Below are 10995 nucleotides of genomic sequence, written 5' to 3'. Positions count from 1 at the left end.
GGATGGCAGAACCAGGTGAAAATAGCTGATGGGTCTCAAACCCCTGGTGAGTTAGGAACTTCCCCTACATGTGAAGACAGGTAGACTGGACCAATAGTGGGTCCAATGGTAAAGAAGGTGGTTTCTGCACATGCTATAAAGGCAAGTGAGGGGCAGGTGGGTTTGTCTACCTGGGAAAGAAGCCCATCTAGAAAGAAAACTCTGATCCTAAACCTCTGCTGCCTCGCAACATATCTGTGGGTGAAGAAAGGACTAAGGAGTGAATCCTAAACAAATCCAGAGTGGCGTCAAGCTGGTGCCAAACATATTGCTCTGCTTTCCTTTGGACCACATCAGCAAGGCCAAGAGAGGTGCCTTGTCACCTGGTGAGCCTAGGACCTCCATACATGCTTCCCAGGTTTGTAGCCCAGAGAGGTCACTTTAGTGCTGCTAATGCAGCAGTTAGACTTCACCCCAGGGGTGCACTCCATTGTCTCGTGAAACAGACGGACGCCAACAACAACATGGTTGTATCCATTGTTGGCTCTGCTCAGCACTGACCTACTGAAATCAGTGGATTTAACTAACTTAGAACCTTTAATTTCAGAGTGTCTACCCTAAGCATAACTTAGCAGGAAACTTCTGGCTGGTGGGCCAATCTTGGCATGCCAGGGGGTACAATTTTACCCGCCAGGTCATTTTCCTTAAACTACACCCACCTGTCCATCAAGTCATATCACTCATGATGACAGCTGATGAGTGGGAGGATAGAGTTAAACTGTGCATTGGCTGCACACCTGTTCCCAGTAGTGAACAGGTAAATGCAGCCACCACAGCAGTCCTCCCCACTGTGATGATATGTAGAGCATTCCTATTTCAATTAGAGTCATTCTTTCTAAATTTGCAGCTATACGTTTCATGTGGATCAGTGTCCACTTTTGGTCTCTGCTTTGATGGTGTGTTTCCTCTCTTTTTTGGGGGGGCCACCCTAACTACTTACCAGAAAGGGACCTTTGAGTACTTACAGACAGAGGAAAAGAGATAAAAGGCAAATGGCTCACTTCCAGCGCCTATTTCAAAGCAGCACTTTGAATGGCAAGAGTATCCCGTGCCACCTTTCTATGGAACAAACTACTTGAAGACCTTATTTTCCTCCTGCACTCATCATTACGTAAAGTGCTGATCCATCCGACTGCAATTGGGAATGAAGCTGCCATGGTTGAATGACCAGCCAGATGCAACCCAGGGCCTTTGCAATGGCGAAGTTTCCATTGCCTCAGTTCTGTGGACGTCGGACGACTACAGTATCTGTTAAATATAGGTGGGTGGGTGTGGCTTCTTTCTCCAGACCAGAAGGACCAGCTCTTTTTAAAAGAAGAGGAGAAGCAAACAGAGCAGAAGAGGTAGAGATTTTGACACTGATAGGCCCCCCAGCAAAGTGTGCAGATAAGTTAGGAAACTCTTCTCTCCTCCCATGATAGGATTGCAGTTTCTCTAGCTTCCCAATGGAGTACATTGATTAAAATACCGCTGCTGCCTAATAAATCACTTGCAGTCATCCAAGGCCTTTGATCCTGTGGCATTCGAGAAATTTTAATGATACTTCTGTGTCTGTACCAACACTTTAATGTGCCTCTTTAAATACTTCCAGTCGTGTTCTGAGATGCTGTAAATTGGGCTGAAACACCTGATCGCTCTGCCTGCAACAGCTGCTTTTGTTATCATTCACTTGTGTGATAGTACAGAGATTGTTGGAGTTGCTCAATATGTTGTGGGGGGCAGGACTGGTGTGTGGGGTGGGGGGCTTATGCTGGATCCTAACTCGGTTCAGCTTGATCACATTGACCTGGCAGTCTTGTGGAACTTAGGGTGGTTCCAAACTCTATTGTTTTCTCTCTGCTGGCTTAGGGTATCCACATAGCTGCCAAGTTTTCGCTTTTCTCGCGAGGAAGCCTATTCAGCATAAGGGAAAATCCCTGTAAAAAAGGGATAACTTGGCAGCTATGGGTATCCAACCATACCTTATGGTTCCTTAACTTAAACTGGCTCCCCATACTTAGGATTGCTCCCTTAGTCCAATAAAGTTTCCGATTGTTCCGAATGCGTTGCTTAGGCCTAAGACCACACAAACTTCAGCTATCCAGTTTAGTTTGGCGCTGATGCACAATGAGGGATTTATGGCCACAGCTGATCTGAGAAACCCACTCTGAAGTCACTTGGAGCAGGGCTTTTCATGTGGTAAAAAAGCAGCTTAAAAAGCCAATGCAATTCTGGGCTGCATCAATAGGAGTATAGCATCTAAATCAAGGGAAGTAATAGTACCACTGTATTCTGCTCTGGTCAGACCTCACCTGGAGTACTGTGTCCAGTTCTGGGCACCACAGTTCAAGAAGGATACTGACAAGCTGGAACATGTCCAGAAGAGGGCAACCAAAATGGTCAAAGGCCTGGAAACAATGCCTTATGAGGAACGGCTTAAGGAGCTGGGTATGTTCAGCCTGGAGAAGAGAAGGTTAAGGGGTGATATGATCATAGCTGCCAAGTTATCCCTTTTTTAAGGGATTTTCCCTTATGCTGAATAGGCTTCCTCGTGAGAAAAGGGAAAACTTGGCAGCTATGGATATGATAGCCATGTTCAAATATATAAAAGGATGTCATATAGAGGAGGGAGAAAGGTTGTTTTCTGCTGCTCCAGAGAAGCGGACACGGAGCAATGGATTCAAACTACAAGAAAGAAGATTCTACCTAAACATTAGAAAGAACTTCCTGACAGTAAGAGCTGTTTGGCAGTGGAATTTGCTATCAAGGAGTGTGGTGGAGTCTCCTTCTTTGGAGGTCTTTAAGCAGAGGCTTGACAGGCATATGTCAAGAATGCTTTGATGGTGTTTCCTGCTCGGCAGGGGGTTGGACTGGATGGCCCTTGTGGTCTCTTCCAACTCTACGATTCTATGATTCTATGGTTGCCCCGGTTCTGTGGAACAGCATTCCTGCCACTACAGGTTTCCAAAAACAATTGAAGGCAGTTTTGTTCTGATAGGCTTTCCCAGCTGTATTTCCATGAATGTTTATTATGTATTTGTATTAATTTGGTTTAGAACATATCTAACGTTTATCATATTTTATTATACATTGCTTTGAGATGATTGTGTAGAAGGTGATTGATTAATAATTCAGATTATCTGTTTTAACAGGTATTTTTGGCCTTCTGACAGTCTATTCCCCCTCACTACTTATTTGCTTCCTAGTCTGATTGGCATACCTCCAGACAACCATCCTTGGTGCTAAAATCTATCAGATTTTCATTTTTTAGCATTTCCTTCCAATGACAAATATCCCAGTTGTAAAACTTAGCCACCACAGTAATATTTGTTTCACTTTACTGTAGACTCCGTAATAGTGGTTAACAGTGGATGCCATCCTTCTGATCAGTTTAAAACCACATGAATTAATTTACAGTGTGCATAAACCAGCTTTAAAAAGAATGCATTGAATGAGTAGAACTATATATATATTTATTTGCCAGTTCACAAATGCAGTTCTTAACTGGGAAAGCAACTCCACTCTCAGCTATTTTACAAACAGATGGCATCTTGAATCCCAGTATGATTCTCTTCTCACTTCTTTGTTCTTCTTAATTAAACAGAGCCAAGATCTTTGGTAAATATAAAACAAAAGGCTCTCACTGAAGCAATGCTGACTTGCATCAGCCAAGACACTCCTGGAATTTTAAAATCCAATCATTTTTCAAAAGAACCACAAGATTAACTGTAGTGGGCCAATAACTAATTAATGTCTTTATTTTGCTGATTGTGGGCTTGTGTGGATGCTTTGTCAGTGAAGTCATGCCATAGCGATTAAGATTCAGGTTCCACTTCTATTATTATAGGCAGTAATTATCCTGACGCTTATTATTTTTTTCCCCTAATCTAAACACTAATGCAAGCCTCTAGCATCTCAATTTAATAGTGCTCTGAGCATCTTAACAATGGGAAGGATGGTATTTAACTGCAGGCTTGTTGTGTCTTGGATTATAAATAAGTAGTAGTTGTTTGTCGAGGTCACAGTTATGTAGGTGTTTTCCAGGATCATAATTGTGGCATCTTATGGTGTCTATGTCTTTTATTTCCAGAGAATTCAAAGGCAACACTGTCCATTACGGTTTACATTGATAAGGAATATGGAGAGAGGAGAAATTCAATTCAGTTCACATCTAAAGCTGAACTGAACTAATTCGAACTTTTTAAAACAGCGCAAGAACTGGAACACAGCCATCCATTGAAATTCATCCTTTTCTGAATTTTGCAGTAGAGTTCTAAAGTCAAGGGATGCGTACAAAAATGCATATTCTGGAGTAAAATATCAATTAAGAATGTCCATACTAATAAAAAAATAACATACAAGGTGCATTATTTTCAATAAAACGGCTTTTTTTTGGGGGGGGGAGTCTATATTATACAAAATGGCATACAAATGTGTATATCAGGAGAAATTTGCATTAAGATGCTGATGGTTTTTAATGAGGGGTTAAAAAAAAGAAATCTCAAGTTCTAATTCATGTGGAAATGTGGAAGACTGAACTTAAGTTTGGAAAAATAAGAAACTGGGGGAAAGCCAAACTGACAGTTTCAGCCATCTGCAACCAGGGACAGTTTAAAGTGTTGAGCATATTTGGCCTGCAAAAGTGAAGGAAGCGTGGAAAATGATAATGCTCTTTAGATATCTAAAGATCTGACTGTAACAACTACCATGGAATTTCCCTTCTGAGTACTGTGGGGAAAGCTCTTGTCCGGGTAGTTGTGTGTGGAGACCCTTTAACCAGGCCTAGAAATAAATTCAGACAGGACTCATATTTTTGGTTTGGTTTTTGGCAGAATTTAGGCCACAACCTTCTTGATTACAAATCAAGTGAGTGGTTGCATAGGCTCTGGTTCGACTAGCTCCCTGCACCCTTGCAGGCAGCGCTGACTCTGGGCACCAACCATAAGTCAGCCTTGGGTGAACACCTGGGACAGGTGTCTGCCACGCCTCCACCCAGATGAGCCCTGAACTCAGGCTCAGGGCACAACCCCACATGGGGAAGACCAACCATGAGTCCTTGGATTCCTTCTTAAAGGAATACCCAATGCATAGGGATGGCTAGGCATCCTGCCACCCCTATCAACAAGAACCAGAGCCTATCCGCAACCTTATACGTTGTGACGATTTGCCAAGGGGCAGGCGAAACCCAAATGGCACCAGCCAATCAGCCAAGTGGGGAAAATTCCTGCCGTGCCCCTGTCTCAACGGCAGGTGACACATGACCAAGGTCAAGCGCAAGCCCTAAATTAGGGAGAGGTGGGCGGGTGTTCCGATGCACTGAAGCCCGAAAGAGGAAGCTCGGGGCCACTGCAGCGCTTAAGTTGTGGTCCCTCGAACTGCTTTGACTGGCGTCTGGCTAGCCCAATTGCTCCCAGGTTCGAGGGACCACCAATAGGGTGTTGTGGCTGCTCCAATGATCCCACCCACAACAACAAGGCCTGATTGCCGAGTCCCACCACAACACGTGCCCTCTGTTTAGGGAGGACCTGATTTCTCAACAGATTACAGTCACCTGCTGACAGGGTCTATATCCCAATTCCTTCCCAAAGCTGGGAAAGCACTAATTATGCTTTGGGAAGGAGGCGGGAGGACTCTAGGAACCTGTTTGGTCAGTTTGGTATGCCACAAGGTGTGCAGGTCTGAATTATAATACCTTGGGAGACACTGAACAATGTATTCCTGAGAGGCATAGCTGCCAAGTTCTCCCTTTTTTTAAGGGAAATTCCTTTATGCTGAATAGGCTTCCTCGCGAGAAAAGGGAAAACTTGGCAGCTATGCTGAGAGGTACCTGTTGATTCCATGTCTAATTGTTGTTGAAATAGATTATTCACCCTCTTCACATTGATTCACAGGCTTAAAGTGAGTGCATTTTTCTTCTGTGTAAACAGGCTCCATGTATCATGAGATACTTAATTCAGTCTCACCAGCAAAAGCACACACTGCACTAAAAACAACCAGAAAAATAATGCATTTCAAGTAGATGTGTTTAGTCATAGCTGCCAAGTTCTCCCTTTTTTTTAAGGGAAATTCCCTTATGCTGAATAGGCTTCCTCATGAGAAAAGGGAAAACCTGGCAGCTATGCGTTTAGTAGAGTTTGTATCATGTTCTCTGCATTTGTACATTAGCACAAGCACGTAATAGGGTGATAAGTATGCAGATGATACTCACCACAGATGTCTAAATGTGCATCTGTTGCTGTCACACTTCAGGCTATCATTCCACACCAGAGTTTGCCTGGCTACCATGCATTAGATTTGTTTTCTATTCCCCTTCTAATTTGTGTTTATATGCGTTGGTTTTGCCAAGCTCAGGGAGAGAGAAAAAGGAACATTTTGAGTATGCTGTTATTTACTCTCCTCCCAGAGGACATTCTGGAACTGCTGATTCAAGATGGAGTGAGAGAATGCATAATGCAATCGTTTTTATTAGTGCTCTATAAATCTGTTTGTTTCCTTTTTTTGTTTTAAGGACAGTTGCTTACAGATGAGGCAGATGGAAAATATTGTGGCCATGCCTCCTGACAGCCATAGCTTTAACTCAGTGGTTCCTCTTAGCAGAATGTTCTGCCCCGAGGGAAGAAGACACTTCCTACATTGCTTCCAGGGAGATTGTGGCCTGTGCAGATGCAAAGTTAACTGCATATTAAGAATCAGGCTGCAGGGTAGCATATGCCTGTCTACTGCCCCCTGTTACCTTGTGTTTGAAACAACAAGGGAACCTGCTGCTTGGGGTTACATGTAACCATTGCCAACACATGTTAAAATGAATTACGAAAAAGATTTTTAAATATACTTTCCCCAAAAAACCAGAAGCTTTTTTATTAGGAATTATAGGACAAGAGATAATGAAAGGAGATCAAGTATAATTTATGTATGCGACAACTGCGGCTAGGACTTTGTTAGCCCAAAAATGGAAAACTCAGGAGTTACCGACGATTGAAGAGTGGCAGACGAAAATGATGGACTATGCAGAATTAGCAAGACTGACTAGCAGGATCCGAAACCAGGGAGAGTCAAGGTTCCAAAAGGACTGGAGTAAATTTGTGGACTATATGGAGAAGAACTGTAGAAGTTTAAAGACACATGCAGGACTGAAATAAATCCTACGAATTGACTTTAAGTAGATGTAATAAAGGAACTGTGAGATAGGAGTGAATAAGAAAACCGAATGGGGGGAAGGAGGGAAGTCAAAGCTCGGCAGAGCAAAGAAAATTGTAAGGATTGATAAGATGTTAAGAAGAGAAATTTTGTGTTTATTATGTTTATTATGTGTTGTTGTGTATGTGATTGTATGTGTGGTTTGTGTTTGTTTAAATGTGTTTAATTGGAAAATCTAATAAATCGCTTTTAAAAAAATGAATTGGGGAAAGCTCCTGCACACTAGATTCAAATCAAGATGGCATACCCTCCAACATTTCTCTGATGAAATAGGGACATCCTGTTCAACAACAACAACAACAATTTATACACTTCTCATCTGGCTGGGTTGCCCTAGTCACTCTGGGCAGCTTCTGGGTGAAGGAAATTTGTTGTTGTTTTAAAAAATCATATTCTTTCACCTCTCCACAAAATACACAGGAGCCACCAAGCTGGTGCCCATGAGCACCGTGTTGGCAATCCCGGAGAATATGGATATCAGCCGTTTCAGGCAAGGATGCATTGCTGCATGACTGTGCAAAGAGCTTAAACCTATTGCTCGACCTTGTTTATGTTTTGGTGTCATGGTTCATTGAGAAGTTTGGAATACGATACTGCCAGACTATCATTACACAGAAGCTGATAAGTCCTCCCTGACTGCTGTTTGAAGCTGCATAAGAGGCTTTTCCTGCTACTTTGTGGTTTGGTTGCAACAGGTACAAAGGGGAGGCAGGTTGGATTAAGCCCAGCGCTTAACACTGGAGTGGAAATATCCAGAGGAAACGCTGAATGCATCTGTGTTTCATATAAATTCTGGAAGGAGCGGTTTGATAATAATTTGTATTTATTACATCCCAGCATTTCATATTTTCTGCTGCTCATTTGTTTTGCAGTCTGAGTTGCTCTTTTCACTGCAAGAGTGTTCAGTGATGTGCACATCAGTCATTTCCCTTTACCTTCCTATTGCTTTCTTCTCCATTGCCTAAGCTGGGCTGAAGCTTCCCAGGCTTTGGGGAAGAAGCACCAGGACTCTGACATGATGCTGGAGTCCTGCTGCCTCCTGGCTTTGGGAAGGAGGGCTCTTGGACCCTGCTGGAGCATCGCGCCCCCTCCATAAGGCGGGCAGAAGTTTTGGGAAGGAGGCGCCAGGCTTTAATACTTCAAGCTTGGAGGGGCACTGTGGGCAGTTGAGATACCACTGAAATCTGTCATGGTGGTCGGCATTGATGTCAACAAAGATGCTTTGACCAAAGGAAGCTCGGTTATTGGGTTTGTGGGCAGCTCTAATTTCCAACTGACTAGGCAGTACTCTCGTTGCACACTGCAAAATTCAGGGTCAGACATTGCAGGTTGTTTACAGGTCCGCATGAAAGATGCTGTAAGTAAATTGCAAGCATGTGATTGGCAGCTGCCTGCCTGCATAATAATGTACTGTGACGGCTTTGGATATACCTGAGGGAGCGTCTCCACCTCCATCGCTCTGCCTGGACACTGAGGTCTAGTGCCAAGGGCCTTCTGGCGGTTCCCTCACTGCGAGAAGCCAAGTTACAGGGGACCAGGCAGAGGGCCTTCTCGGTAGTGTCACCCGCCCTGTGGAACGCCCTCCCACCAGATGTCAAAAAGAAAAATAACTAGCAGACTTTTAGAGGACATTTGAAGGCAGCCCTGTTTAGGGAAGCTTTTAATCTTTAAGAAATTAGTGTATTTTAATATTTCTATTGGAAGCCGGCCAGAGTGGCTGGGGAAACCCAGCCAGATGGGCGGGGTATAAATAAATTATTATTATTATTATTATTATTATTATTATTATTATTATTGACAGCTGAAGATGGTGGTGGACTATGAAGTCTCACAGATACTAAGTGCCCCAATAGTGCAGTGGTGGCTGCAGAACCAAATAGTATGGGAAACAGCCTTACTAGAAAAATTAAGTAATAAGCTGAAACTGACACGGGGACAAATAGAAGAAGACGGCTTCACCCCGGTATGGCTCCCTTTTATCACATACACAGCCCAACAAGACAATGACAAAAATCCACCAACAGCGTACAAATCAATATGGCTAACTTATCCCAAACACCCATCCACCCCACTCACAAATGAAACAAAAACCACCACAGCCAACCACAAATACACAATCATACCCTAGGCCAACCCCATCTCTTACCACCAAAGGAACACAAGCGAACAACAGAGAACCTGCACAAGCGACGCTGACAACCCCCTCCCCCACATATATTAAGTAAAATAGTAACACCGTCACCCGAACCCACCCCCACCCACCTTTCTCCCATCTACCTCTTTCCTCCCCTTCCTTCCCAATGTCTCAACAAATGAAACCGATCTGGAAAAAAAAAATGTTATGAGAGACATTGCACGCATTTCTGTAAATCAAGAAAATCCTTAATAAAAGGGGGGGGGAGAGAAGAGCCAAACTATTGGTGGTTGTGGTCAGGAAGAAATGTCTTCGTCGTTTCTTCATCGAGACCAACAGAAGCCTGCAAAACCCTCCCATTGAGACAGTTATTGACACGGAGGCTACTCGCCCTGAATGGTACGACTTCTTCTTAAGTTGCCAACTTGCCCGTCAGGGCACTGTCAATCCCACATACTACAATGTGGTTTGTGATGATGATGGATTCAAGCCAGACCATGTGCCAGCTGTACAACAACTGGCCTGGACTAATCAGAGTGCCAGCACCATGCCAGTATGCCAAAAAGCTGACTTTCTTGGTGGGCCAGAGCATCCACAGAGAGCCAAGACTGGCACTTGCCGACAAACTGTTCTATTTGTGAACGTTGTTGAGGTGGCAACTGCCAAGAGGTTTTGTCTTGGTCTGAAAAAGAAGCGTCTGTTTTCAGAACTGAAGCAACAAAACCCGCTTCCCTACTGCTCTGGAACAAGTGTTTTAGTCACATTTAAGGTTTTCGGTGAGATGCCTTTGAGCACGTATCTGTATTCTTTCAATTCTTGTTACAGGTAGGTAGCCGTGTTGGTCTGAGTCGAAACAAAATAAAAAAATTCATTTAGTAGCACCTTAAAGACCAACTAAGTTTTTATTTTGGTATGAGCTTTCGTGTGCATGCACACTTCTTCAGATACACTGAAACAGAAGCAGTCAGACCCTTATGTACTGTTAACAGTCATCAACAGGTTTACCACTCCTATCAGCCCATCACCCATTCCCATCACCCCACCCTCTGAATATACAGAAGGGTCTGACTGCTTCTGTTTCAGTGTATCTGAAGAAGTGTGCATGCACACAAAAGCTCATACCAAAATAAAAACTTAGTTGGTCTTTAAGGTGCTACTGAAGGATTTTTTTTTATTTTGTTTCAATTCTTGCACGTGGATGCTTGAGTTCAAGTTTGGAAGTCCTTTAGAAGAGGGCTGTTTGCATAAAGCTGAATGGTTGGTTTTAAAATTAAAGTTATATTCTGTCCGTATATAACAAATACATAGAAATACTCTACTTTACCAGGAACCTTTAGGGACAAGCCTAAGCTGCTCTCTGAAGCACGCCCTCTCCACAAAACCTCTCCGCGGTCATGTTTAATGGGAGTGGGGGAAGACACTCCAGAGAGTGGTTTAACAAGAGGGATTGCTGCTGTTGCACTTAAATCAGTGCTGGGTTTACGTATAAGCCAAACAAGGTATAGCTTAGGGCCCCACACACTTGGTGGGCCCCCCAAAATCTAAAGGAAATACAACCTGGATGTACATTTCCAAAATATATGTTAAAAAACAAATAAAATAAAACCAACAGCCGACTGGTTCCTGAAGGTAGGATTCAACTTCCA

The 10995-nt window shown here is 43.3% G+C and overlaps 1 pseudogene; it reads left to right on the top strand.

The window, feature by feature from the left end:
- Positions 1-724: 724 nt before the first annotated feature.
- On the top strand, positions 725-9990 carry LOC118075256 (piwi-like protein 4; annotated as a pseudogene).
- Positions 9991-10995: the final 1005 nt, after the last annotated feature.

This window comes from Zootoca vivipara, chromosome 16, assembly GCF_963506605.1.
Source record: "Zootoca vivipara chromosome 16, rZooViv1.1, whole genome shotgun sequence".
Classification (NCBI taxonomy): Eukaryota; Metazoa; Chordata; class Lepidosauria; order Squamata; family Lacertidae; genus Zootoca; species Zootoca vivipara.
Note: the sequence above shows the minus strand (reverse complement) of the source record. Positions and strands in the feature narration are given on the sequence as shown.